Source organism: Rattus norvegicus, chromosome 4, assembly GCF_036323735.1.
Source record: "Rattus norvegicus strain BN/NHsdMcwi chromosome 4, GRCr8, whole genome shotgun sequence".
NCBI classification, from domain to species: Eukaryota; Metazoa; Chordata; class Mammalia; order Rodentia; family Muridae; genus Rattus; species Rattus norvegicus.
The window spans coordinates 161,097,177-161,121,176 of NC_086022.1; the positions used below are offsets into that span (position 1 = coordinate 161,097,177).

At 47.9% G+C, this 24,000-nt stretch overlaps 1 long non-coding RNA gene across 4 annotated transcripts in view; it reads right to left on the bottom strand.

Moving 5' to 3' along the window:
• LOC120102392 (uncharacterized) overlaps positions 1-24,000 on the bottom strand; it is a 66,277-nt gene that overhangs the window by 41,871 nt on the left and 406 nt on the right. For all 4 annotated transcript variants that reach the window (XR_005503900.2, XR_005503899.2, XR_005503898.2 and 1 more), the window contains exon 1: positions 1-24,000. This exon is cut by the window's left edge; it is cut by the window's right edge and continues 406 nt beyond it. This is a non-coding gene — a long non-coding RNA (uncharacterized LOC120102392).

The window sequence follows — 24,000 nt, forward strand, 5'->3', positions numbered from 1 at the left end:
TTCCACAGTGGCCATGAACTCCAGCATGCCTTCCCCCCATGGTGGACTAAAACTGTGAATCAAAATGCACCCTTGCTCCTGTACAAGCTTCTGTCAGCTACTTGATCACAGTGATCTGTGATCTCGTCACTCAACAACTGTGTGCTGCATTGATTTTTACAACTGTGACTTAGTAGCATTGAGGCCAGGAACTTATGGGTGCTGATTCTCTGATTCTTAACCTCGACTCGCTGTAGAATCATGCACAAAGATTATAAAACAATTCCTGGGTTCTACCACAGGGTAACCAACTCAAGGTATAAGCATGGATGTGTTTTTGCAGACTCCCAGAATTTAGGACCTGCTGGTTTTAGATGCTCTCACATCTTCCAAGAAGATGCATCCCATTCAGGGACAGTCCAACTACTGCCTTATCTCTCTAATTTCTCTATCTACCAATTGGAAGGTCTTCCATAATTCTAATCAAATTTGATTAGCCCAGGACTAATCAAATGTTGTGTGCTTCCCTCATCTCTAGGCCACTCTGGTGTCTGTCACAGCCCTGGTACCTATTGAAGACTTAATGGCCCCTGGACAGCCAGCCACATGTAGCCCACCAGCTTCTGAAAGAGGCATAAGGAGGAAGCTAGCTTTCTTGCCCTGTCTCCACGTTAGTTTGGGGCCTGATGTCAGGAAAGACCACCTCATGAGAACTGGGTGAAGTCACCTTCCCAGTGGCCACCAGGAGCAGCAACAGATTACATTCCTGATGTGTCCTGGGGTCCTGGAGTTGTGATCATGCACACAGGAGGATGGAATAATGAATCATCCACACCAGGGGGATGCTCCTGCTGCCTCCCAGAGGATACACATCTCAAGCAGTGGGTCTGCAGAAGAGAACTGTGTCTGAGTCCAGGGTGAGTGAGCATGGGAAACAGGATGCTGCCACCACACCAAAATGCTTCAAGGCCCAGATGGTATTCATAAGAGACGGACTCAAGCCAGCATAGGACAACAGCCCTTTCTCTTCTCCCAGCCTCAAGGACAGCCTGGGAAAAACCAGGTCCTCCCTTCTTGGAATGAGTGTCTGGTGCTCTTTTTAAATTCAAAATCTCTGCAGAGAAGGGACATTGCTTCTTCAATGCCACCATTCAGAAGGGAAGGGACAGTGTCTCTTAACCGTCACAACTCAAAATCCAGATCCTATGATAACTATCATTTCTTGGGTAACCTTGTATACACCCTGCAGTTGTGCTGAGTGTAACATGGGCTGAATGATCCTCACTCTGCTTACATTTCCTAAAACATAAAGAATATAATTTGATAGGCAAATGTCAGGGCTTGCCACTTGCCATCTATGGATCATCGGAGCTCAAGAGCCACACAAAATCAGGCAGGAATACAAAATTAGTGAATGAAAATCTGGTACAGCTGTGATCTCAGAACATAGGAGATGAAGCAGAAGGGTGAGTTCAAGGACAGCCTGAGCTACACAATGAGTTCCAAGCCAGCCTGGGCTACTGCCTAAAATAAAAGAGGGGGAGAAAAATCGAAGAATGTAACTTAAAAATAGAATACTTACATACCTAGCACATAAGATAAATGTTCTTGGTTCAATCTCTAGCACCACTATAAAAATGAATGAATGAGTGAGTGAGTGAATGAATGAATGAACAAACAGAAACCAAGCAAAAACTTGAGCAGGTACATGATCTGTGACCCCTAGTTTTCTACAGAGGACTGTACATAGGAAAGGTGAAAATTGCATCTAGAAATCCACAGGTTCAGGTTTTACCTCTGCCCCATCTTTGTGACCCTCTAGGCAACAGCCTTCATGTTAACATGATGCTGATGTCACTGCTCATAGCTTTAGAATGTTCCAAGTTAGGTATTTTATGACTGGTCTAAAAGTTATTCCACACAAGGCTAAGCTTCATGTTTACCTAGAGACTTCCTTTCCCTCTGCCTGTGCCTGCTCTGCCATCCTTCCAGGCTTTGGGAAGGCACACACAGGAAGTATGGAACCTCAACAGAGTAGGACAGAATATCTGCTCGAGGACCTCAAAGAAGCCAGGGATCAGTAAAAGAATTCAAGTTTCGTGACTCTGCCATGGCTGAAGCTCTAAGACACTATGCCATGAACAGGGGATAGCCGGGCCCTGAGCTGAAGAACTGCTGGCAGCTGCAGGAAAGTGGGCAGCTCTGTGGCTCTGAGGCTCCTTCCCCAGCCTGGCACTGCCATTTCAGTCTGCCTGCCAGCCCACAGCACTACTCTTCCTTCGTATCCCAGAGAGGCAACACAAGACCGTTATGAAAGCAAGTGCTTCTAGATTTCAAGGTCTCAGTTTTAAATCCATGACCTTCGATGTGATTAAAATGCTGCTCTCCATTTCACAGGAGCCTTTATGTAAGCGTGTAGAGGAGAGCTGTTCCGCAACAAGCTGTGCCTGTTTCCCAAAGCCTGCTGGGAAAGGATACCTGACTGCAAAGGCTTTCAGAGCAAAACACTCCTCAGTGGCTAGGGGCTCTGACATTTTAAAAGAATCTCTCCATCTGATTCAAAAACCCACAGCCTTACAAATGTGTCCATCCACTAATCTCACTTAATACATAGGGACTTTGTAAAAGTGATGGTCATGGGGGTAACCATGAGGAGAGAAAGGGGCCAGAAAAAGATAAGCCAAGAGGTAGGAATGAGGAACAAGATGTTCTATTTCAAAAGAAAGGGCAGGACCAGCATGACTCAGGACAGCTCAGTAACTGTTTCTGAGCTTGTTCACAATGGTGTGGTAGACCAGTACTCCCAATAGAGCACAGTAGATCCATGTAAGCCAGTTGTAATGTTCCATGATCCCATTAAAATGAATACAACTAGAGTTAATCTGTTTTGAGACGAGAACATGTTATATAGTGCAGGTTAGCCTCAAACTCACTATGTAACCCCAGACTACTCTCAGGGCAATCCTCCTGTCTCAGCCCCCTAAGTACTGGGATAACAGCCATGTGTCACTATGTCTGGAAGTTTTAGTAATAGTATTTTTAGTTCACCTAGTATATTTAACACATAGACATTTTAGCACACAATCTATATGAGATAATTAACAAAGATATTTCACCTTTTAATGCCCAGTATTTAAAAATCCATGTCTACTTTAAACCCACACACATCTCAGCTCACCAGCACCATATAACAAATGTTTAGCTGTTCCCTTTGGTGAATAGCTGCCTTAGTGTATTGGCTATCCCAGAGAAATCAGGAGAATAAAGTAAGTCTGGTATGGTTCCCAAAATTTCCAAATGAATGGGGATAGCGATCTTGAGGTGTCCTTGGAGGCTTTGGAGCATAACTAATTTTGCCCAACTAAGAGGCTCGAGCTAGCTCCTGGATCCCAGGGGAAATGATGCTAGGACATGCTGTGAGCTGAAGAGATTAAGTCCTGTTGGAGGATGAAGCTAAAGCCTACTAAGAATAGGTTTGAGGGAGAAAGTATAAGCAAAAACTGAGAAGTGGTTCAGGCAGTCAAGCCCATGCTGGGTAAGAATGAGGGACTGTTCTGATCCTCAGTATCCACATAAAGTCCATGTGGTGTTGTGCCTGTGTGACAACAGAACTGGAGCTACAGAGACAGGTGAATCGAGGATTTTCTGGACATCCAGACCAACAGAAACAGCAAGCTGAGGGTTGAGTAAGAAACCTTGTCCCAAAAAGTAAAATAGAGACCAAGAGTGGAAGACACCCCACCTCTGACCCTTCCTGCACTTGTGAAGGGAAGGGCTCCAGCATACTCAATGGCAATTGTCTCCTATCCAAAGTTGTGTGCAGGTTCTTGTGCCTAGTAAACTCAACTTCAGTAGTAGCCTCATCCCATGAGTCTGAGACATCAAATGTCAGGATCGCCCCCAAATGGCACCTATTATCTGCCTTTGTATACTCATGGAGGTTGAAGAGCTGATTCCACATAGCCACATATAGCGCAAACATTTGAAAAGTTCCAGATAACTACAGTTTTACCACTTAACAAAGCACCCTGACTCTACAATCCAAATTAAGACTCTTTCCATCCTCCACTCCCATGTGGTACCTATCCTAGATCCCAAACCCACCCTTTTGATGTGAACAAAGAAGTTCTTATTGACTTGCTCCCTGATTCTTTCTGGGGGCATTGACGTTGGTCAACCTTCTGGGAATTCCTTGAGAAATGCCCAATGCCCACACAGATTGCCTCTCAGAGATATTGACATACAACAAACCAGATGTGGACTGTTGATTTTCATGCTGTTTTGACCAAAGACTCCAAATTACTTCAAGCCAAAAATGTTCTATCTGCCAGAGGGTCTGGAGAACCCAAGGTTGGTTAAGTTGAATAGGAGGGAGACAAATGCTTAGCAACAAAGATTATAGACTGCAGAAAGGTCATTCTTTTGTGGTCAGGTCTTTGGGACCAGTGTTAGCATAGCATTCCTTAGAGGACCAGAGGAAATCCACAGTGCTGCTCAAAGGCATCTTTGGAAAAAATGAGCTATGACTCTCTGGAATATCTACTAAGTGATAATCACCAAGCACCTTCAACTTACTATAGGATGTACCAGCTTCTGCAGAAGGTATGGTGATAAAGATACCACAATTGGCTCACTGCGGAAGCTAGTCATGTAGTAAAGAAAAGACAACTTGTGGGAATGTATCACAAACCCCAGGCACCATCTGTTATGAAAAATACAAATCGATTCCAAAGAGGACCCAAGAACTGCAACTCAGTCTTTCCTATAAGGTTGGGATGCTGGCCATATGGAATTACATCATCTCATTCCAGAAGACTGGGATGAAGGCAGTGAGGGGCAAGCTTTGGTGGAGATAACTGAGGCTAAAAACTAGCCTGACATAGAGTCCGTGCACAAATACATTTTTAAGAATCAAAGAAAGGAAAGGCAAGTACCCGGCAAATAATATCGAACTGAGGTGTGTGTTGACTCAGGGCAGGTAACCGAGCATCCCAAGGCGTGCAGATGAATAGGTGTGAATGAATATCCTTGGGGACTGTACAATTGGCCGGAAGATTGATGGAGTCTCAATACCGCTTCTTTGGACTTAAATGTGAGTGGCAAAACCACTAACTAAGTTTTACAGAACAGAATGAGCCAATGACTGATCCTTTCCTGTTATTAGCCCTCTAATGGAGGAGAGTAATGTAGTTTATATTTCTCTTCATTCTGTGTCACCTCATTAACGTTAGGGGTGGAAAGTACCCAACGTGCATTGAACGGGTAAATGAATGGGAACATGAACTAACAAGCAAAGTGCTCAACATGTCAGAGTGCACACAGTGGGCTTCAGTTCTCCAATGCTTGCCGATTCTCATGCTGAACATGTCAGAGTGCACACAGTGGGCTTCAGTTCTCCAGTGCTTGCTGATACTCATGCTAAACATGTCAGAGTGCACACGGTGGCCTCTAGTTAGCCCCTGCTTGCTGATACTCATTTTGGCCTAGACACTGAATGTCTCCAAGCCCTGCTTTCCTCATCTGTAACACAGATATGACTGTAGAGACTTCTACAGGTACTTGTGAGGATTAAATGGCAGGGTAGAATGCTTAATAAACTGGAAAATATGTAAAACAAAATATAATTGGCATCTCACAATAAAAGAACATGTTCCATTTGGGAAGCTGAGAGTCATTCTCAGGCCACCTTGCTTGCCACAAAAACTCCTGTGAAATGAATCCACATTGGACATTACCTTCTTACCCTAAGCAGGAGACCAGTAACAAATGACCAGGTGAGAATTTATACCCAGAGATGTCCACATGGCCTTGCTTGACAAGTCACAGGGTCAAGGAGGTTCTCAGCCTGCCCCTTACAAATAGAAAGCGTATTGCTCCTGCCCTGAACTTCCTATGCCCTAGAACTAAGACAGCAGCTGGATCTGCAGGCTTTGTTCACTGAAAAAGCTACTGAGTTAGCAACAACTTTTATTCATGTGTGCACGCATGCACGCACACACACGTATGCACACATGCCCAAGCAGGTCCATACACTTGCCTGCTCCTGACAAGACAGGTGGGCAATGTCATGACAAGATTAATTAGACCACGGCTATAGGCATCTGTACAATTTTCCACCTGCCTTTCCAGATGTGCATCTTCCAAGTATAGCCAACAGGCTCTGACAGGTCAGACTAGTGTGGTTAAAGACATGAGAGACATCTGGACAGACTTCTGGGATGGCAAAATCTGGCTTCCTGCCCTTTCCTGGGAGGTGCTAAACTCACTGCTTAAGACTCTGCTGTGGTTTTATCAAGGAAGCAAGTGGCAGAGTAGGCTTCCTGCATGGGGGCTTCCCATCCGCAGAGCTAGGTCCAAACCCGAAGGCCTGTACTAGTTGTGGACTCTTGACTACTGACCGTTCCCCGTGATCTCCCGAGTACCACTTACATCAGGCAGCTCAGCATCCCTGACCAGTTACTTCCACACCATCCTACTGACTCTGATGAACGCCGTTAGCAGGGTACCCTAATATACACATTGTGTTCCATTTAGGAGTGAGCTGTCCAGTGCGTTATTTCTTGGATCATGCCGCCTGCTGCTCTTTAGAAACAACATGCTAGGGGCTGTAAGAACTCAGGTTTTATCTAGGGTAGAATTTTTTGGGAAAAGCCCCTATCCTCTCCCCTCTGCCTTTAAGAGTGTGTATCATCGGTGTGGATAGAGAGAGTTACATCGCTTTACAAAACAACCCTCAGAATCAGCCCACTCTCACGTGAGGAAAATGGTCCCTTAGTTGCCAAGCAGCGATCGGTCCTTCTATTGGACTGATTTCATGCCTCTCTTCACTGTCAAGAGCTAGTTTCGAAGTGTCCCCTGCATGGAAAGGCCTGGAAGATCTGATCCAAAATGCAGCCCTCTCCCGCCACTCTACAGCTCCCATACAGAGCTTGGAAGCCTGCCATCTTGGTCTTCATGAACCCCTCTCCCTCACCAGTCTCATCCACTCCAGTTTCTGAGAGACCAGCGGGGCACATACATCTTGGGCTGCACCTTCCATGGCACCTCGCTAAGGAGACTATCACCAGTGTCCGGAGACAGAAATGAGCAAGAGATTAAGTGATTTCAGAGCCTGCAAGTCCAGGACTCCCCACAAGGAATGGAACAGGCACGGCACTCCCCTCTGGAAAGGACTGTCAGGGGCATACCCGGCCATGTGCAGCACTCTCAGACTGCTGGCATCCCGGAGTCACTGCGTGCAAGGCTCTGGTACAGAAACCAGAGGGAGCCTGCCACCCACTGGCTTCTGTCCTGAAGCCACATAAGGTCAAACCTCACATAAATTTGGTGTCAGGCTCCTCGAGGTCCCGTTCCTCTCAGAGGTTTAGGAAATAAATCTTTAAAATTGGGATCCAGTGTGAAGAACGATTGACCTTTCAAAGCCACTGTGACCTTTAGTACTTTGTTATCATTGCTACCCTGGCCACAATTGACATCCCAATGAGGACGATTCAGTAACAGTGCAGTTCCTGTGCACCAGGTGGAACAGTTCTTCCTCTCCGTCCTTTTGCTCTACCTTTGCTGTACTTCGAGGTGGGTATTCTTATGACATGAATAACCAAACTCCGGAGAGATCACATGACAAGAAGAGAACGTAAACACAGCCCTCCCCTACTGCTAATTTAGGCACAGGTTGAAATGCCGAAATTGCCTCCTCTGTACTGGATATGCAGAGATCGACTCCTCTGTCATTATTCCATATGTAATGGTGTAGTGAAGCTTTTCGTGCCAGTTGCATCGCATCGGGTTTTATAAGTAATCTAGGGATGGCTTCAGGGGCAGGGATAGCTGTGCACATGGTGTGTGCAAATGGGGTTCCACGCCACTTTATGTGAAAGACCTGAGCATCAGGAGATTGGGGGATTTGAGGAGGACTCCTGGATGCAGTCCCACTCAGACACTAAGGGACAGCTGACTATCTCCCTTTCGGCTCTTCTTTGTACAGTTGGGAAATAAGAAAAGTCCTCCCAAGGTTTGTCGAAGGATGTTAGGAAAGCGCTTTCACAATGGATGCTTGGATCTGACACTGGAAAAAGTCCAGCCTCATCCAATCAGGAGAATATATAAACTAATCACACTGAGGGTTGTTATGATTTATGTCGTACCCCTCCCCCCCCAAAAAAAATCAGGATTCTTTGAGATGGTTCACTCCAAATGCAAATTAGCGTCCTGTCTGTCACACCTGAGATGACCAAGGCTGCAGGGTCAAGCGCTTGCTGTCAGTGAGCAATTTGATTCCTTTCTCCTTGCAACCCACTGGTGGTTAAGTTGAAAGTCGAAACAGGCAACGAAAACCGATCAGATCTTACTAGGGAATCTGCCAAAACCCCAAACTGCTGTTATAATTAATTCCTTCTTCTCCATTTCTCTTACAAGATTCTCTCCCCCATGAGCCTCACAATGTCTCCGGGTGTCCTTCGCCCTGAGATGGTCCCTGCTCCCCAGAGAGAAGGCATGAGTGTAGAGCAAAGATTTTGAGTCAGCTACCTAAATGGGATCCAAAGTCTGCTTTGCCACCTCCCCTTGTGTGCTCCTGGGAGTTACATAAACACCCTGAGCGTGGCTTTCTCAGCCTGCAGATGGGGACAGTGTAGGACAGAAGGAGAGTAAAGAGTTCAGTTCTGCACAGCGTCAGGGAGGCCACAGAGGCTGAGGAGTTGCCTCAGCAGTGAAAGAGCTCATCAAACAAGGGAGAGGACCAGAGTTCAGATCCTCAGACCCAAGTGAAAAATGCCCAGTGAGGGTGGTGACCCATATGTAATCCCAGCCTCATAGGTGGAGTCAGGAGACTTCCCAACCAAAGTCTATAGGGACTGTCTGTATCATCACACTCTAAGTCTGACAGAGGGACCTTCAAAGAATGAGATGGAAAAAGCAAAAGAGGAAAAGTCTCCCCAAATCACCCTTGCTCTGCCACACATGCACTCACAAACACACATGTGCACACTCACATAAAAGGCATGCAGGTGCCACACACGTACAAGAAAGACAAAAGAGTGGAGAGGGGGGGGGAGAGAGAGAGCCCCTGTGGAAATATTTGCACACTAAATATTCCTGCACAATAAATCAACTACACATGCCTTCTAGGTTTGTAATTATCTTTCCTCTCCTAGAAGGAGTTGTAATTCAAATTACAAGGAAGATGTTTCTGAGAAGGCTTGGGAGCCAAGGCCATCGAAATCGTCCCTGCTGTCTACACAGGAGCCGGCACTGTGGGTCCGGTCCCAGATGGAAATGAAGTCAGACAGGCAGAGCAGAGGGAATGAGAAGCATGACTAGAGTAATCCAAAGGCTGACGTCGTTGATGGCTCTTAGCTCCCAGGCACTATGCGGGTGCCCTGCTCATCACGTCTTACAGACGAGGAAATTAAAGGTTGGAGAAAAGTGGCAACCTGCCCAAGATACCAGCTAGCAAGAGGCAGGATCTGGAGTTTTGACCGGGCAATCCGGGGCCTGAGCCATGTATCTCTCTCTCCTCTCCGGCTCATCTAGAAATATCTATGACTGATGCTTCCCACCAGTCACTCTCAGCAAAATGCCTCTGCTTCCTCCACCCCAATCCATGTCCGCCCCCACCAGACTGTCAGTCTCTATTTTGCATGGAGGGAGACAGGTGGGTCTTGACAAATGAGAAATGGCGGCGTGATTATCCGGTCCCCTTAGTGATCGCTGCTGTGGGCAGAACGGAGCACGTGTGGCTCAGAGCCTGCTCTGAGTGACACAGAGCCCCAGTGTGTGACTCACAGGAGCATGCCAGGGGTGGCATCACGGCAAGCAGCAGCTAGGAGGCTGCCTGTCAGGGACGGTGCCAGGACCAGGAGCTGCTTGCAAATGTTCCTGGCTCTACAAAGCTGGCCAAACAAGAGCCCAGCCGGCAATCGGGCACGTTAGCCAGGACCCTGAAGCCCTGAAGAGAAAAGTTTCAGAACCCTATGAAGTACTATTCTAAAGCCTTCTAAAAATGTACATAGCCTCAAGCTAGGAACCACTGGCCTTATGAGGCAGCCAGTGGTCCTAGGTGGCCATTTCCTTCTGCTTTAGAAGGTGCTGTGTGTCCCTTCATTCTAAGTTTTGTAACTGGGAAACAGCCTTACTTTTTCAGATAAAGCTCTGGTACGCAGCTCTGTCAAAGCTTTTCCCTGGCATCCTTCAGGGGCTGCCCCTCACTGCCAGGATGCTGTTCTTCATTTTGCAATTAATTACTGTATATGTGTGCTATCCATGTGTGCATGCAAGTGCGTGGAGGCCCAAAGCCCAGGCAGATGTCTTCCTTTGCTAGTCTCCATTGTGTTTTTGAGGCAAGGTCTCTCGCTAAACGCAGACCTCACTGATTGGCTGGGTTGGCTAGCTAGGGATCCTCTGCCTTTGTCCCTACAGCACTAGGGTCACAGATGTGCAACACCCCCGGCTGGCTTTTAGCAGTGATGAAGGAAGACATGGGTCCTCGTGTGTGAGCAGCGGACACTTTTGTTGGTATTCTGCCTAAGTTCCACCCCACAGCTACCCTGGAACAGCCAGGTATGCTCCGCCCCACAGTTGCCTGGCAACAGCCAGCTGTACCTGACACTATAAAAGGGGGCTGCTTGCCCCCTCCTCTTTCTCTTACCTCCTGTTACTCTTTGTCCTTTGCTGTTCTTGCCCCCTTCCCCATCTCCCCGCTCTTCTCCACATGCCCATGGCTGCCCGCCTTTCCTCTCTTCTTCTACTCTTCTCTCATTAAACCTCTCCATGTGGAACCATGGTGACTTGGTGCCTTGACTTCTGTCCAGGCACCGGCTGAGATTTAAAACCTAACAACTTTACCACTCGAGTCATTGACCCAGCCCAGGCAAGCTATTCTTACATAGGCCCTGCACTGTAGCTGGATCAATGAAGTGGACAGTCATACACATCGTTTGGGAACTCCAAGAAGGCTTTGCCTTTCCCCTCGCAATGGTTTCAGCAAGTGTCTCTCATAAAACCCATGAGTTAAAAGCCTGTCCCACAGAATGGGTGTAGGAGGGGCTGTGGGACCCTGTGGGAGGTCTTACTTGTGAGGGAGGTGTGGGGTCTGTGTCATCCTCGTTCTCTGCTTTCCTACTTAATGGAGGATCATTTGCTTTTCCATAATCTCCAGTTAGAAAGTCCCTTGCTAGAGACTCCAAAATTACGAGTCGACACAAAAGTTATCTTTAAAAGCAAACAAAGATGTCAGGTACAAACAAGAGTTAAACTCCTGTCTGCTGGAAAGGAACTGTTAAGGTGCAAACAGGTGCCCCGCACAGCTCCTCAGCTGGTGGTGCAGTGTGGGGAAGCCATAGAACCTCAGGAAGGGAGTCACAACTGGCAGCGATGGGTCACCTGTGTGGGACTTCGAGGGTTGTAACTCGCCCCCCTCCCCTGTCTCTGGTTGAATTCTCTGCATGCTAAACAGTCAAGATCAACCACAAGCCAGAGATAGTGTCTCCTGTCACCAGGCAATCCTCGCCATTATGAACTGCACTTTGCAACAACTGGGAATCCCTTCAGTTGCTTCTGTCAGGCACCGGACCACAGTGTGGTCTGTGAGATGGCTCTGTGATGGTGTCTTCTGGGGGCTGGGCCCAGCTGGTAGCTTACCATGTTTCTCCTTCCTTTGCTTTCAGCCTGGAGCCTGGCCACCCTGCTGGGCTATCCTGAGGTATTTGCTCTGTAAAAACTGAGAGGAAGTGTATTTGTCTAGATACACAAATTCAGTGGCATACATAAGGTTAATGTTCCAGAAACTACAACATTCCCCATCACACCTCACTTTCCAGAGTGGAGAAAGGCTGCCTGGGAAGCCCACTGACCTAGGAAATCAAGAGCAGATATGAGCAGAGGGAAAGGCAGAAGCCTCGTGATCATGTTGGGGCACCTGGAGCCTGCCACTCCTGCAGCCCCTGGTCTGTGAGCAAATGGAAACGAGGCACATTTAAAAACGCATTTCTTCATCTTTAACTATGTTGTGTTTTCAAAAACAGAGGGCTCCTGGTGCTTAAGTGTGATGTGTTGAGCACTTGTCCATGCTACTCGACCACCTACAGCTCAGATACTGACCTTAAGATCTGTCCAGGCTCAAATCAAGGGTCCTGGCTTCAGAGAGATCTCCCTTCCTTCTGTCTCCACAGAGATCAAGAGACTACCCTTTAACACTTCCAGGGTGCTTCTGAGCTTTCTCACAGTGCAGTGATCCCTAGTGAATGTAACTGTCTCCCTGACCCAGGTTGAACATGTCCCCTAAAGGACTATGGTCTACTCTAGTGTGGTCATGTTGGGAGACAATGGAACTTTTAAGAGGCAGAATCGAGTGCACATGGTTGGGTCAGGTTATTGCTAAGGGTGCCTGGCCCTGAACTGCCCTGGCTTCTTGTCTCACCCTGATGTCTCTCCTTCTTTCACATGCTGCCCCTCCCTGAACGATATAAGGTGTCTGTGAGGTTCTTACCAAAGCTACCCAGATGCTGACCTCCACCTGGAACCTCCAGAACTGTCAGCTAAATCATCCTTTATCTGTTTTATTTTGTAAAATACCCGGCCTCAGACATTTTGTCATAGCAACGGGAAACCAACAAAACCTTAGGGGAGAATGAACTCTGTTCCTCTTTCCTTCAGTTTTACGAGAAGAGGAAAATGGAGAGGTAGCAGACAGCAGAGAGACAGTGGTGTGCAAGGGTCACCTGGAAGGAGCCATGGCCTTAGGAGAATGAAGCCAACCCATTCTAACCCTGCAGGGAAACCCAAGGAAATAAGCACCCAACCTTACTCTCTGCTGCCCCTACTGGTGGTCCAAGTGACAAGTTCTCTGCCACAGGTGGGTCAGAGAGCAGGTGGGGAAGGCGGCCCTGTGAAGGCAGGAACTGAAGAAGATGCCCAGACACTAAGCCTTCTCCTTCTAAGCACAAAGAGAGTCCAAAAGAGAAGGTGGAGACCATGAGAAAGCCAGCAGCTCATCACCTCCCTGCAAAGCAATTCTTTCACTTAGGTCTCTAGAATCTCTTGTGTCTTCCTGCTGACTGGTAGGAAGATATTTCAGGATTCCCTCCCCAAAACTCCCCAGCCAGGCATGTCACTACAGAGAGACAAGGCTGGCCGTGCCCAGGGTAGGATCTGGGATGCAAAATGCTGTGAGCTGACTGAGCCAAGAGGAACAGAAGCCTCCGTGGCCTGCCCAGCATCACATAGCAACAGGGATAAGAATAGATCTCGGCCTCCTGCTGCCCACCCACCCCCAGGCTCTCCTCCATGCTTCAATGAGTGCACGTGAAACTGGTCCTCCCGCAGAACCCCCACTTATGCACGGGAAGTGACTACATCTCATTCAGTCCATTGATGCTGCTTGGGGAATGCAGGGCTTGATTTGTGTCCAAGAAAAGTAAAGGGAGCCTTCACAGAACAAGCAGCTCTGCTCTTGGGAAGAAATGTCACAGTCGCACTTGCCCTGGGCAGCCATGAGCCCAGAGGCTGTGTATGGACTCAACCTGAGAACCTCAGGGTCAGCTTCTGCCACGCTTCTGCCTGCCCACACCCAAGGTCAACACTTGAGGAGGCTTCTTCTGCAGTCTGGGTGCTGCCTCAGCCCAAGGATGGCGTGCTGTGGGAGGTGTAAAGCTGGATCACGAGCCCTGTGCCCAGGATCCCTTGTAACTCATCACTGCTCACAAGCCGGGTGACCATGGGCAGCCTGCTTTCCCTTTCTAGTCAGACATTTCTTCAGGAAAGGAAGGCATGGACCAGGGCCTCTGGGACCCTGGATCTTGTGCCCCTCAGGCCCTTTGACACCCTAGCTTTTCCTACTCTTCCTACACAAGTGTCCCTATGATGACCTTCCCTCATACATCTACCTACCCTTGGTAGAGTAGTTCTTTCCTTTTAAGGAACTTCACCCAGAAAGCACAAAGGTCTTGGGAAGGATTGTCACTTTTTCTAGGACTCCATAGCCCCTCCCTCAGGTAAAGCCAGGGAGCCTTTGTATGGTAAAGGAGTGCTAGTGTATACTAATATACTATATAGTATATTCCCTCCAATAAAATCTCTAATGAGGGTGCTAGGGGACACAGGCTTCTGAGAGGTAGTAGGTCTTGGGGGCAAAGCACCCATGAATAGCTCAGTGAGCTCCCAACCCCCAGAGCAATCTCTTATCTCTTTCTCTGTGTAAGAACCCATGGATAAGATGGTCGTTTATGAACTACAAAGTGGTCCTGGACTAACGCTCGATGGTATCGTCATCTCGATCTTGAACCAGCAACTTCGAGAACTCTAGGGAACTTTTTTCTGCCAGCCTGTGGCATGCTATATACTTTGTAGGTTCGCTATCTGGAAAGCTAGAGGGGAAAGGAGATTAGGGTTTGGATCTCTCTTTGGGGAAGAAGGCTTTGACTCTGGCATCTGGTGGCACTTCAAATACTAACCACAGTCTGTGAGTCCCGAGCTTGGGTGGTACTGAGCACTTCTCATCACACTCACTCCAAAATCACTAACCCAAAGCCGACAAGATCAGGAGGAAGGGTGTCTCCTCTAGCATCTCAGACCTTTCAAAATGGCGCCCATGCATTTCCGTGGAGGACAGACTTCCCTTAGCTCCCCCCTTTTAAACATGACACAAATGCACATGGTCCTGCGTGTTATCAAACTGTCGTCTTCAGATCCAGGTTTTATTCTCCCCATGGCTCAGAGAGAGAAGAACAGTGAGGGAAATGGCTGAGAAGCTGAGGAGGTCATTGTCACTGAACTAGGCTGGAATTCCCCCAATTGCTGTCCTCCCTGGGGATGGAGAGAACACAAGACTGCAGAGGGCCATTCTTACACAGTGCAGTGTGAAGGTGACCACAGATGCGATGGTGGCAGAGACCCTAAGCTAACTGAGCCTGTTGGCAGGGGCTGGCTGGGAAAGTGGAAGACCCTGAGTAATACTGCTGTGTACAGGGAGAACAAGGATGGGGGGATTGGACTTAGTCCTTGAGGTACCCATGTGGGACCAGAGGGGCCCTTCTAGGAGGCTTTCATAGTGGGGTCCTTTCACAACACCATTGGGAAAGAAGACTGTTTCAGCAGGCCTTCTGAAATGCTCACCTATAGATCTCTGAGCACTGTGGACTCCCATCCATTCCAGCTTTCCAAAACCACCTCCCTCACTGGAAATCTAAGCTTCTTGTCTTGGGCAGCCCACACACTCAAACCCCACCCCAAAGCTTGCTCACCGAACTACTCCAACTTCAACCTCCGTTTTCCTATTGACAACATCTCCGTGGCCCAATCTGGGCAAACAGCACAGCGGAGGAGAGCGGATGTCTGTGAGCTAGTGATTAAGCCACGACTAGCACACATCGCTTCAGTCATCAGAATTTCATGAAGTGGCCATCGGCAATTGCCACGACGGTGATCCCTCTAAGAGGAGAGCGTTAATACGACATCCACGACCCAGCCAAGCGTATATTAATGTGCTGATTCGGTAAGAAGAAATCACTTCCCTGTGTTCAAAGAGAGGAGTGGGGAAAGACAGGCATCCTAGCTAGCTGCCCTCTTTCTCCGTAAGGCAAAATTTCAAATAATGAGCAGATGGGCTGGGTTTTAGCACTCCTGATGGGGGAGCACATGGAGCCAGCCTGTCTCTCTCTAAATCTAAAGAAAACACGAGCCAGAGTCTCCCCCCCTCTCTCTGTGTATGTATGTGTATCTGTGTGTGAGTCCGTATGTCCGAGTGTCCGAGTGTCCATGTGTGTGTGTGTGTGTGTGTGTGTGTGTATGTGTGTGTGTGTGTGTGTGTGTACAAAGGAGGAGAAGAGACAAAAAACAATGAAGTTGAAGAGGAAAGAAACTGATCTATCAATCGGAAGATACATGAGGAACAGGAGATAGGCAAGATAGAAGTCAGACATGGATGGTGGAAGAGACAGATACGGAGAAAACGAATCCAGGAACCAGCATGAGAGACACAGAGAGAGCTATCAGAGGGGTGGAGGGAGACAAACTATTATTAGCTCAGGGGAAGATATTGGGCAGGACTTGGGGGAAGGCACCTGTTTCCATCCCTGTTCTGTACTTGCTGAATGGTACCCCCCTTTTTCTGAGACTATTTCCACAGCTGTCAAGGGTAGGAGATGGGCCAGCTAATGGTGGTGTTTCTTTCCAGTTCTTCCTGTCAGTGCAAGGCTGAGAACAGAGCCTCCAGACCTCTCAAGCCTTTAGAGACACCACAGCCTGCAGGAGAGTTCTGGGAACATGTTCGTGACACTCACATTGGCCAGACTGTGAGAGAGCAGAGTGGATGCAGGGCGCACAGTTTAACTCCTGCGCACTCCTTGCTTTGTGACCCTCTCCTGCACTGATGCACTCTCTGTGGAGAGTTCTCTGGCACACAGACAACCTCAGCCTCTTTTTCTCCCTTCCCTTCTTTGGCCAATACAGGCTTGGTTACCAAGACAGTCTCCTCGGTAGCTTCTCAACCATTTGAGTTATCCACACGGACGTTACTTGAAATAACATTGCGCGATTTTTCTTACTATGTTGTTACCCTATATGAGCGTGCAGAAACATCTTAGATACTTTCTTCTTTGAGCAACTCTGACAACATACTCACCCCTGCTCATGTCACCTAACCAACCAGCTAGTTAACTAGAGAGAAATCCCAGGGCACGTGTTAGAGTCCTATGGTTTGGTTTTGACTATGTGGACTCGTGTCTTTGCTTAGTCTGCTTCTTGTATAGCCTTGGCCAAGTTACATAAGTTCCGAGGCTTGGTTTTAGGTGTGTGTGTGTGTGTGTGTGTGTGTGTGTGTGTGTGTGTGTGTGTGTGTTTCTACAGGAAACCATCTCTTCATCCCCAAGTAAGGGATGAAAGGAAAGGCAGGGCTCAGGAAATTTAAAGACTTTTCTTGGCATATTTTGGGTACTTTACAATATCAGCCCAGAGAAGAGAATATAGACACTTCCATATCCCAAAGAAGCACTGTCAAAGGATCCTCTCCACATTATGAGCCAAGCTTTCCTGGACTCACCATTGACAACATTACTCCCCAAACTCCACTCTCCTCTGCGGTCAAACACTTTGCATAAATCTGGGGATTTCTCCGGTGTGTGAGCACTCTGACAGGAACCAAACAGCCATCGTTAAGGTCTCCTGTACCTTTCCTTCTAGCAGGCAGCCACATGCTCACTCAGCTCCAGGTTCAAAAATGAGCAAAGGCGTCCATGCTGGCTGGGCCTCACATTTCTACTGTTCTCTGTCCCCATTACTCTGCATGTCCCCAACACTCTCTGCCAGAGCCTTTCTGCTTTCAGTCACAAATCTCTTCCTGCGCTACACAATACCCCTTCATGGATCTACCCTAGACAAAGAGTAGAGAGGGAGCAGTTCCCAGCCATGGGTTGAAGAAGCTGATTTTAGAGTCCCGATCTACCATCAGCTTCCTGTTTGCATGTACATCCCTTATGCACATGAGAGTCCTTGATGCTTACTTGACTTTGGCCAAGGAAGGGTGGCGGTCCTAGGTGCATCTGTATGTTTGTGCAATTTGCATTTGCTCGAGTGGAGTGAGTTTCACAGAGTCATAGACACATCCCTCTCATCTACTTGTCAAAGCCCGTTGGTGCTCTGTGTGCCAGGCTGTCGTGCCACATGCCTCTGCTCTCTCATCACCTAGTCGCACCCATCTTCTTGCCCAGGGTCCTCTCCCCTTCCTGCTCTCTCTCCATACAGGGTCACCTGACAGTGACCCCAAGTTCTCTCGCACTTCGGCCTTCATACCTGCTCACTCCCTTCCCAGGATGTCCACTGAGTCCTAATGGCATTTAGGCTCTGCGTGTTCCCAGAAGCCTTCTTGGTATCCTTATAGCATGCCTCATCTACCCAACCTCTCAGCCATCCCAGGTAGGCAGCCCTTGTCTAGGGCCCCACATCTGTTCTGCCACCAGCAAGCACTTCTCTTCCCCTCATGGAGTTTTAGGAGAATATAAACTGTATTCCTATACATAAACTCTCATGGCTCTAGCCGCTGGGCCTGACAAAACCAGTTTATAGACTTGAGGTTCTGGAGAGAAATTGAGCAGAGGTAAACAGTGAAGGAACTTTTGTGCTGGCCTAAGAACTAATCTAAAAACCCCTGAGGCAAAGAATCTTCAAAGAGGTGGGAGTCAGCAGGTCCCAGCAGGAACAAACAGACTGCACCTGACTCTCTGACTTATACTTCTTCTCTGCTCCCTGGTGGCCTGTGAGCTACAGATGTTGAAATAGAATAGTGCTTGCTTTCCCAGTAGCTGTGTGCTTACAGAGAAGTACATCTAAGTACAGTTCAAGAAGGAGCAGAATGCCAGTCTCAGCTCCAGCTTGAAGGCTCTCCTGAAGACAGTGCAGCTGAAGGAAGCTTTTGAGGGGCAGTGGGAGTTCTGGGTTTACCTGCAAGTGTGGCTTAGAACTGGAGGTCTAGATGCTGTGCTGTCTGCATGGAGGCTCAGGAGAGTCTGTTTTCTCTTTATGAGCCTTCTCTCCTTTGCCCGTGGCTCTCTGGCCTTCCTCTCACATCTTTATGGAGGTCTGGCTTCCCTGTCAGGTGCTGTAACTGGGTTTATGAAATAGCCTAATAGAGAGAATATGGTGGTGCGTGCCTTTCAGTCCAGCGCTCAGGAGGCAGGGCTAAGCTGGTTTCTGTGAGCTAGAGGACAGCTTGATCTACATAGCAAGTTCCAGGCCAGTCAGGGCTACACAGTGAGACCTCGTCTTATGAAAAGATCCCCCCCCACCAAGATCTTCTACACCCTTGATGTTTTTCTAGGTCCTTGATGTCCTAGAATCCCCTTATTAAGATTAAAGGAGGGGCTGGGGATTTAGCTCAGTGGTAGAGCGCTTACCTAGGAAGCGCAAGGCCCTGGGTTCGGTCCCCAGCTCCGAAAAAAAGAACCAAAAAAAAAAAGATTAAAGGAGCCAGTGTGCCCATGTTTTTTTTGTTCAATGAATCTCTTCGGGATATGAAGAATCTTAAGTGGACAGACACAGCCGCTCACATTCCCACAAATGCTTACAGGAGATTATGGGAATGTACCCAATACGTGTAAATTCTCTTAGACAGGCTACTTAGACAGCCCCATTCCATAAATTAGCTAGACAAGAAAAGGGCTCCAGAAGAAAGGTACAGAAAACACTGACCACCTACCCAGTCAAATTCTCCAGAATGGCTGAAGTTTCCCCAGGTGCTTGCTCCAGCCTAGCAGAGTGTAGACAAAAGTGGAGACCTGCAGACAAGGTACAAAATGTCTGTGCCCCTGCTTCAGGGGAAGCCAAGCCTAGACAAGGCAGTATCCCCTAAAGAAAGAGAGAGCAGATACACCAAGCCTTTTCATCTTATGCTTTCCTGACCACATCTAAAGTCAAACCTCAACGATGAATTTAGTGAATCAATTGTGCTACTGGAAGGCAAGAATATGACATCAGCAGAAAACCAGCCATGCTTCCTAGCATTTGGGAGTAACTAAGAAAAAGAGCGCCAGTGAGAATGGCTGTATTGTGGACAAGCTGATGAGGATGGGCAGGTTCATGGGCAGAGTGGCTCTATGTGAACAGGCATGGCACACATCTATAAGCACAGCCACCCAGCTTAAGGCTACACTCGGGCCTGCTCAGATGAAGAAAACATTGAGAGTCCCAGTTCTCAACATTAAGGTTCAAGGATTCCAGAAGTTTCTTGGTATCACGATTACCAACATAGCTATACCTAGTTGATAGTTATGAAATGACAGCTTAGGTGACAGCCATTCTAAATAACACTCTTCATCTTGTTTGTCTCTCACGAGACCCTTGCACTGTCCATATTTTTTTTATATCATCCTACAAACAGGGAGAGTGGTCCATAGAAGGGTCACGTGACCTACCTAAGGTCTCACACACACTGAATGAAGCAGCAAGAACCGGGTTCCTGGACGTGCACTTAGTTAAAAAATAGCCTCGCAGAAAAGACAATTCTAGAACTTCGTGAAGAGGAAGGTGTGCACTCTGTGAGAGGTTTACACAAAGCTATGCACAGTCTAACTTCAGCCAAGCCAAACCAGGTCGGCCTTGGGAGGTGTTAACAGTCTATACGCAGGGCATAGACTTTCTATCCAAATGACAATAAGTAGCCCCCACGGGAACACAAACGCTGTACCCAGTACTCATATTGAGAAATAAGAGTGGAAAACACAAGGTTACGGAACATTGGGGAAGGAAGAAAAAAGAGATCATTATTCTTTTTTATCAAAGCTTTGCAGAGAAACCACAAAAAATTATATCCTCCATCTGCACACAAACACGGGGCAAAGACCACACATACACAAAATCAAATCTGTCCAGAAACTCCAAGGGAAATACTAATCTCAACCAGAGAACTTGGGCAAGCAGGAGAGATTTGGAGGAAGATCAAGGAAGATCTAAGGATAATAATATTGGTCAGAAAATTAGACACAGCAATGCCACCCAACAGGACAGGGAGATTCGACACCAATCTGGTTGCAGTTTCCTGAGCCAACTGGGGTCAGAAGAGGAATTGGTCCCGGGCAGAACCCCTGTGGATCACAGAGCACAGTGTTTGGGATGAGTCTCTGTTCTGGGTCCTAGGAAGGAAAGAGAGAGGACCACAGAGACAAAGGATGGGATGGAGGATCCCAAACACACATGGCTCTCAATGGTGCAGATGGAAAACGGGACAGGTGGGAAGAGAAAGCAGAAAACTGCACAGTAAGAAAAAATAACAGCAGTCGTTTCGTTTGTTCTCCAAAATGCACAAGAGAAGTCAAGGGACCACGGACTACACTGAAACACCATCCATCCTGTCCTGTTCTGGGTGCCAGGGCTGTACCCATGGTGTCCCTGGCTTAGACATACACTACACTCCGCTTCTAAAGGCATGCCATAAATGTGGCTTTCCGTGTTCACCGGGAACTTAGGGAAAGTTCTTATCATCCTTAAGCACAGGGACATGTGACTCCTTGGGTCAAACCCAAATCCTTCCTCAACCTTAGCCATTTTCTCCTTTGGCTGCTTTACCATTTTTTTCCTTTTTGAAAGAGAATGCTTCAGTGTCCTTTACGTGAACAATGGCTCCATTCTTGAAGGCTCATGGGGCAATGTGGTTTTGCCTGATCTCAATCAAAACGGCACCTCAATTTCTTCCAGGCCATTTTGGGAAAAAAGAAACAAAAAAGAGCAAAACAAAAAAGCTCAACAAAACCTGGCAGGGACGTAAAGATTTAACTCCATCAAATAGGGTCAAAATATGTGTCCTGAAAATGTCCTACTCCTTCCTCTTAAAGATGGCTTTCTTAGCCTTTGCACAATTGATGTTGGTTTAGGCATAATTTTTTAGGAGATGGAAGTCTTACATGGTAGCTCAGGCTAGCCTGTGGTTCACTATAGAGCCCAGGCTGATCTCAAATTTAACCTCAGCCTCTGAGAAGCTTGGATTGCATTTGTGAGCCACCACGCCCAGATGGTGTTTTGTCGGGGAGGCTGGAAATCACAGAACACTTAGCGCTATTCCCAGTCTATACGTTAGATGCCAAGAGCACCCCCATTCCAGATGTGCCAACTAAGTATTTCTCCGGATCATGCTGCATATTCCCTGGGGAAGGCAGTGAAGCCAGCTCAGTAAGGCTGTGTCTCCCTTGTGCAGCCATCTTCTCTTTCTGATTGCATCCCCCTCTCAATCATACCCCATCCACTCAGGTCATGACCTTGAATCCAGCATGAGACTTTTACGCCCACGAGAGCTCATGGAAGAAGCTAAATTGCCTCCTCCCACAAGCTGGACTCCAGACTGACCATCTTGGCCAGGGCTATGTGAAGTTCTGCTTAGGGCCCAGTGGAGCTGGGCTACTGGTCCCCGGAAATACAAGTGAGCGAGTCTGAGCTTACCCGGGCACCATGGAGGTCAAAAGAGGTTGAAACCCTTCCAACCAAGCCTACAAGGGTTCCTCAGAGCCGCATGCCTAAGATTGCCAATCTACTGTGGCTCTTAGCTCCAAAGGTGTTGCTGTGTGTCCAGAACCTTCTATGGCGTAATTATTTAAGAGTCGCCTTCTCACGCCTACAGAATGTTCCCTCCTAGCTGTCTCCTCAGGTGGCCAGGCTCTCTGCAGAGTGCTGATTCTGGTGGCTCTGCAGAATAGTCACAGGACCAGAGCCCAGCTCTGGAGAGGTGTTCAGTCCCACCAGAATGCCTGCCAGGAGAAACAGCAAACAAATGACTCCGGGCACTGCGCAAAACCACAGCAGGGCTGGCACCACCTCACCGCAGGCAGGAGTGAAGGAGACAATTCCTTCCTCCTCCGCATCTCCACGGAAGCCTGGAACTTGAGATTCCAATGCTGCCAAGTCCCACCCACCTGCACCTAATGCTGAAGAACTCATCTCATCGTTCCTATTAATACGTATAAATTGGACGAGTAAGGTCCTCTGAACTCTAAATAACCTTTGCAGTTTGCCACCAGGTCATCCATCCAGAGTGGGGAAGAGCCAGGCCAAAATGGTAATTACATTTTTGCAACTTGAGGTTGTCAGGAAGGACATGGTGACTTCCTCGGTGACGGGGAAAATCAATGGTCTCACTGGGTCCCATTTTGTTTCCCAGCTAGCAGACTGCTGCCCCAGTGAGGGTAGCGCGTGCCTATGCACTAAAAACTAGCACGGCCTCGTGATTTCCAGGCAGAAGAATCACCAGATTCAAGTGCAGCCCCCAGTCTGAGGGGGATTCCTTCCCAGCCCTGTGCCTTCAACACCACTTCAAAAGCCTTTTAAAAATTAGATGGTATTTGTTATTTGCCAAATTTTGAGAATAAATAAGATGATCTGGTTAGAGATCATCGCATTAGATAAACTCAATTCACTTGTAAAGGGCAGATATCCCATTTTCTCTCATTTGCAGATTCATAAAATCATGTGTGTGTAATGTATGTGGCTATCACGATGACAGTAGAAGTGAGACTGTCCAGGAAACATGGGGACTAAGAGGAGGGGGAAGAAACCAAGCAGTGTGGGGGAGGGGTACATTGTACAGCTGCAGGAAATGTTCCTATGGAACCCAGTACTGCACATAATGAGAACAAACCAATAAAATATAGACGTAAAATAACTTGATAAATAGACATCATCTCAACAAAAACGTAAGCTAAATCAGCAATCACTTTCCCGACGGGGAAATGAATCCACATTCTTTGGTAATGAGCTCATTACCACAGAGTGTTTTTGTAATGCATGCATTGGTGACGGTGAGCCTGTTTAAGCCTTGATGGACTTTAGGGAAACCTGGGTTTGAGCTCTCCCCTTCTGCACTGCTATTTCTATTGTAAAGTAACTTACAGCCCATGCAGTTTAGAAAGAAAAAAATACCCATCGTCCCAACACAGCGACAAACAGTTGGGGTTCTCCTCTCCCCAGAGCAGTTGGACACTTTTTGGTGAGAGGGAGTCAGATGCAGCAGGCTAACCCCATAGAATCCGAGCAGAGTTGGTGTTTAAGGGAAGCAAGGCCAGCATCCCAGCCGGATGGTACATGCTGAGGCTTGGGAAAACCTACATGCACCGCCCCTGCTGCCCACTACATCAGAAAGAAGGTGTCCTCTGCCTGGCACCTGCTGCAGACCTTCCCTGTCACCTTTGGTCTCTGCTCTACTTTGATCTACTTTCCCTCCACCAGCCCCACTCAAGCTGAATGACGCCACAGTGCCTGCTGGAGGCATCTAGAACACCAGCGCTCAGCCATCCTCTCATCCGCTGCTACTCAAAGAGCAGAGAGCACAGAGGTCCCAGGCCGCAATGCAGAACAGCCCTGCTGAGGCTTAGCCATCTCACGGGGCAGGGTGCAGCATAAAACTCTGCAGAAGTCCCTTCTGTAGCACACCAAATGGTCTGGCTGCTGTGTGGCTCTGGAACTCAGGACGAAACGACTGTCTAAAGTCACGGAGTCTAGAGTTCAAACGCAAAACACGGGGAAGAGGTGGAGGCTCCTTGACTCATTCAGTTC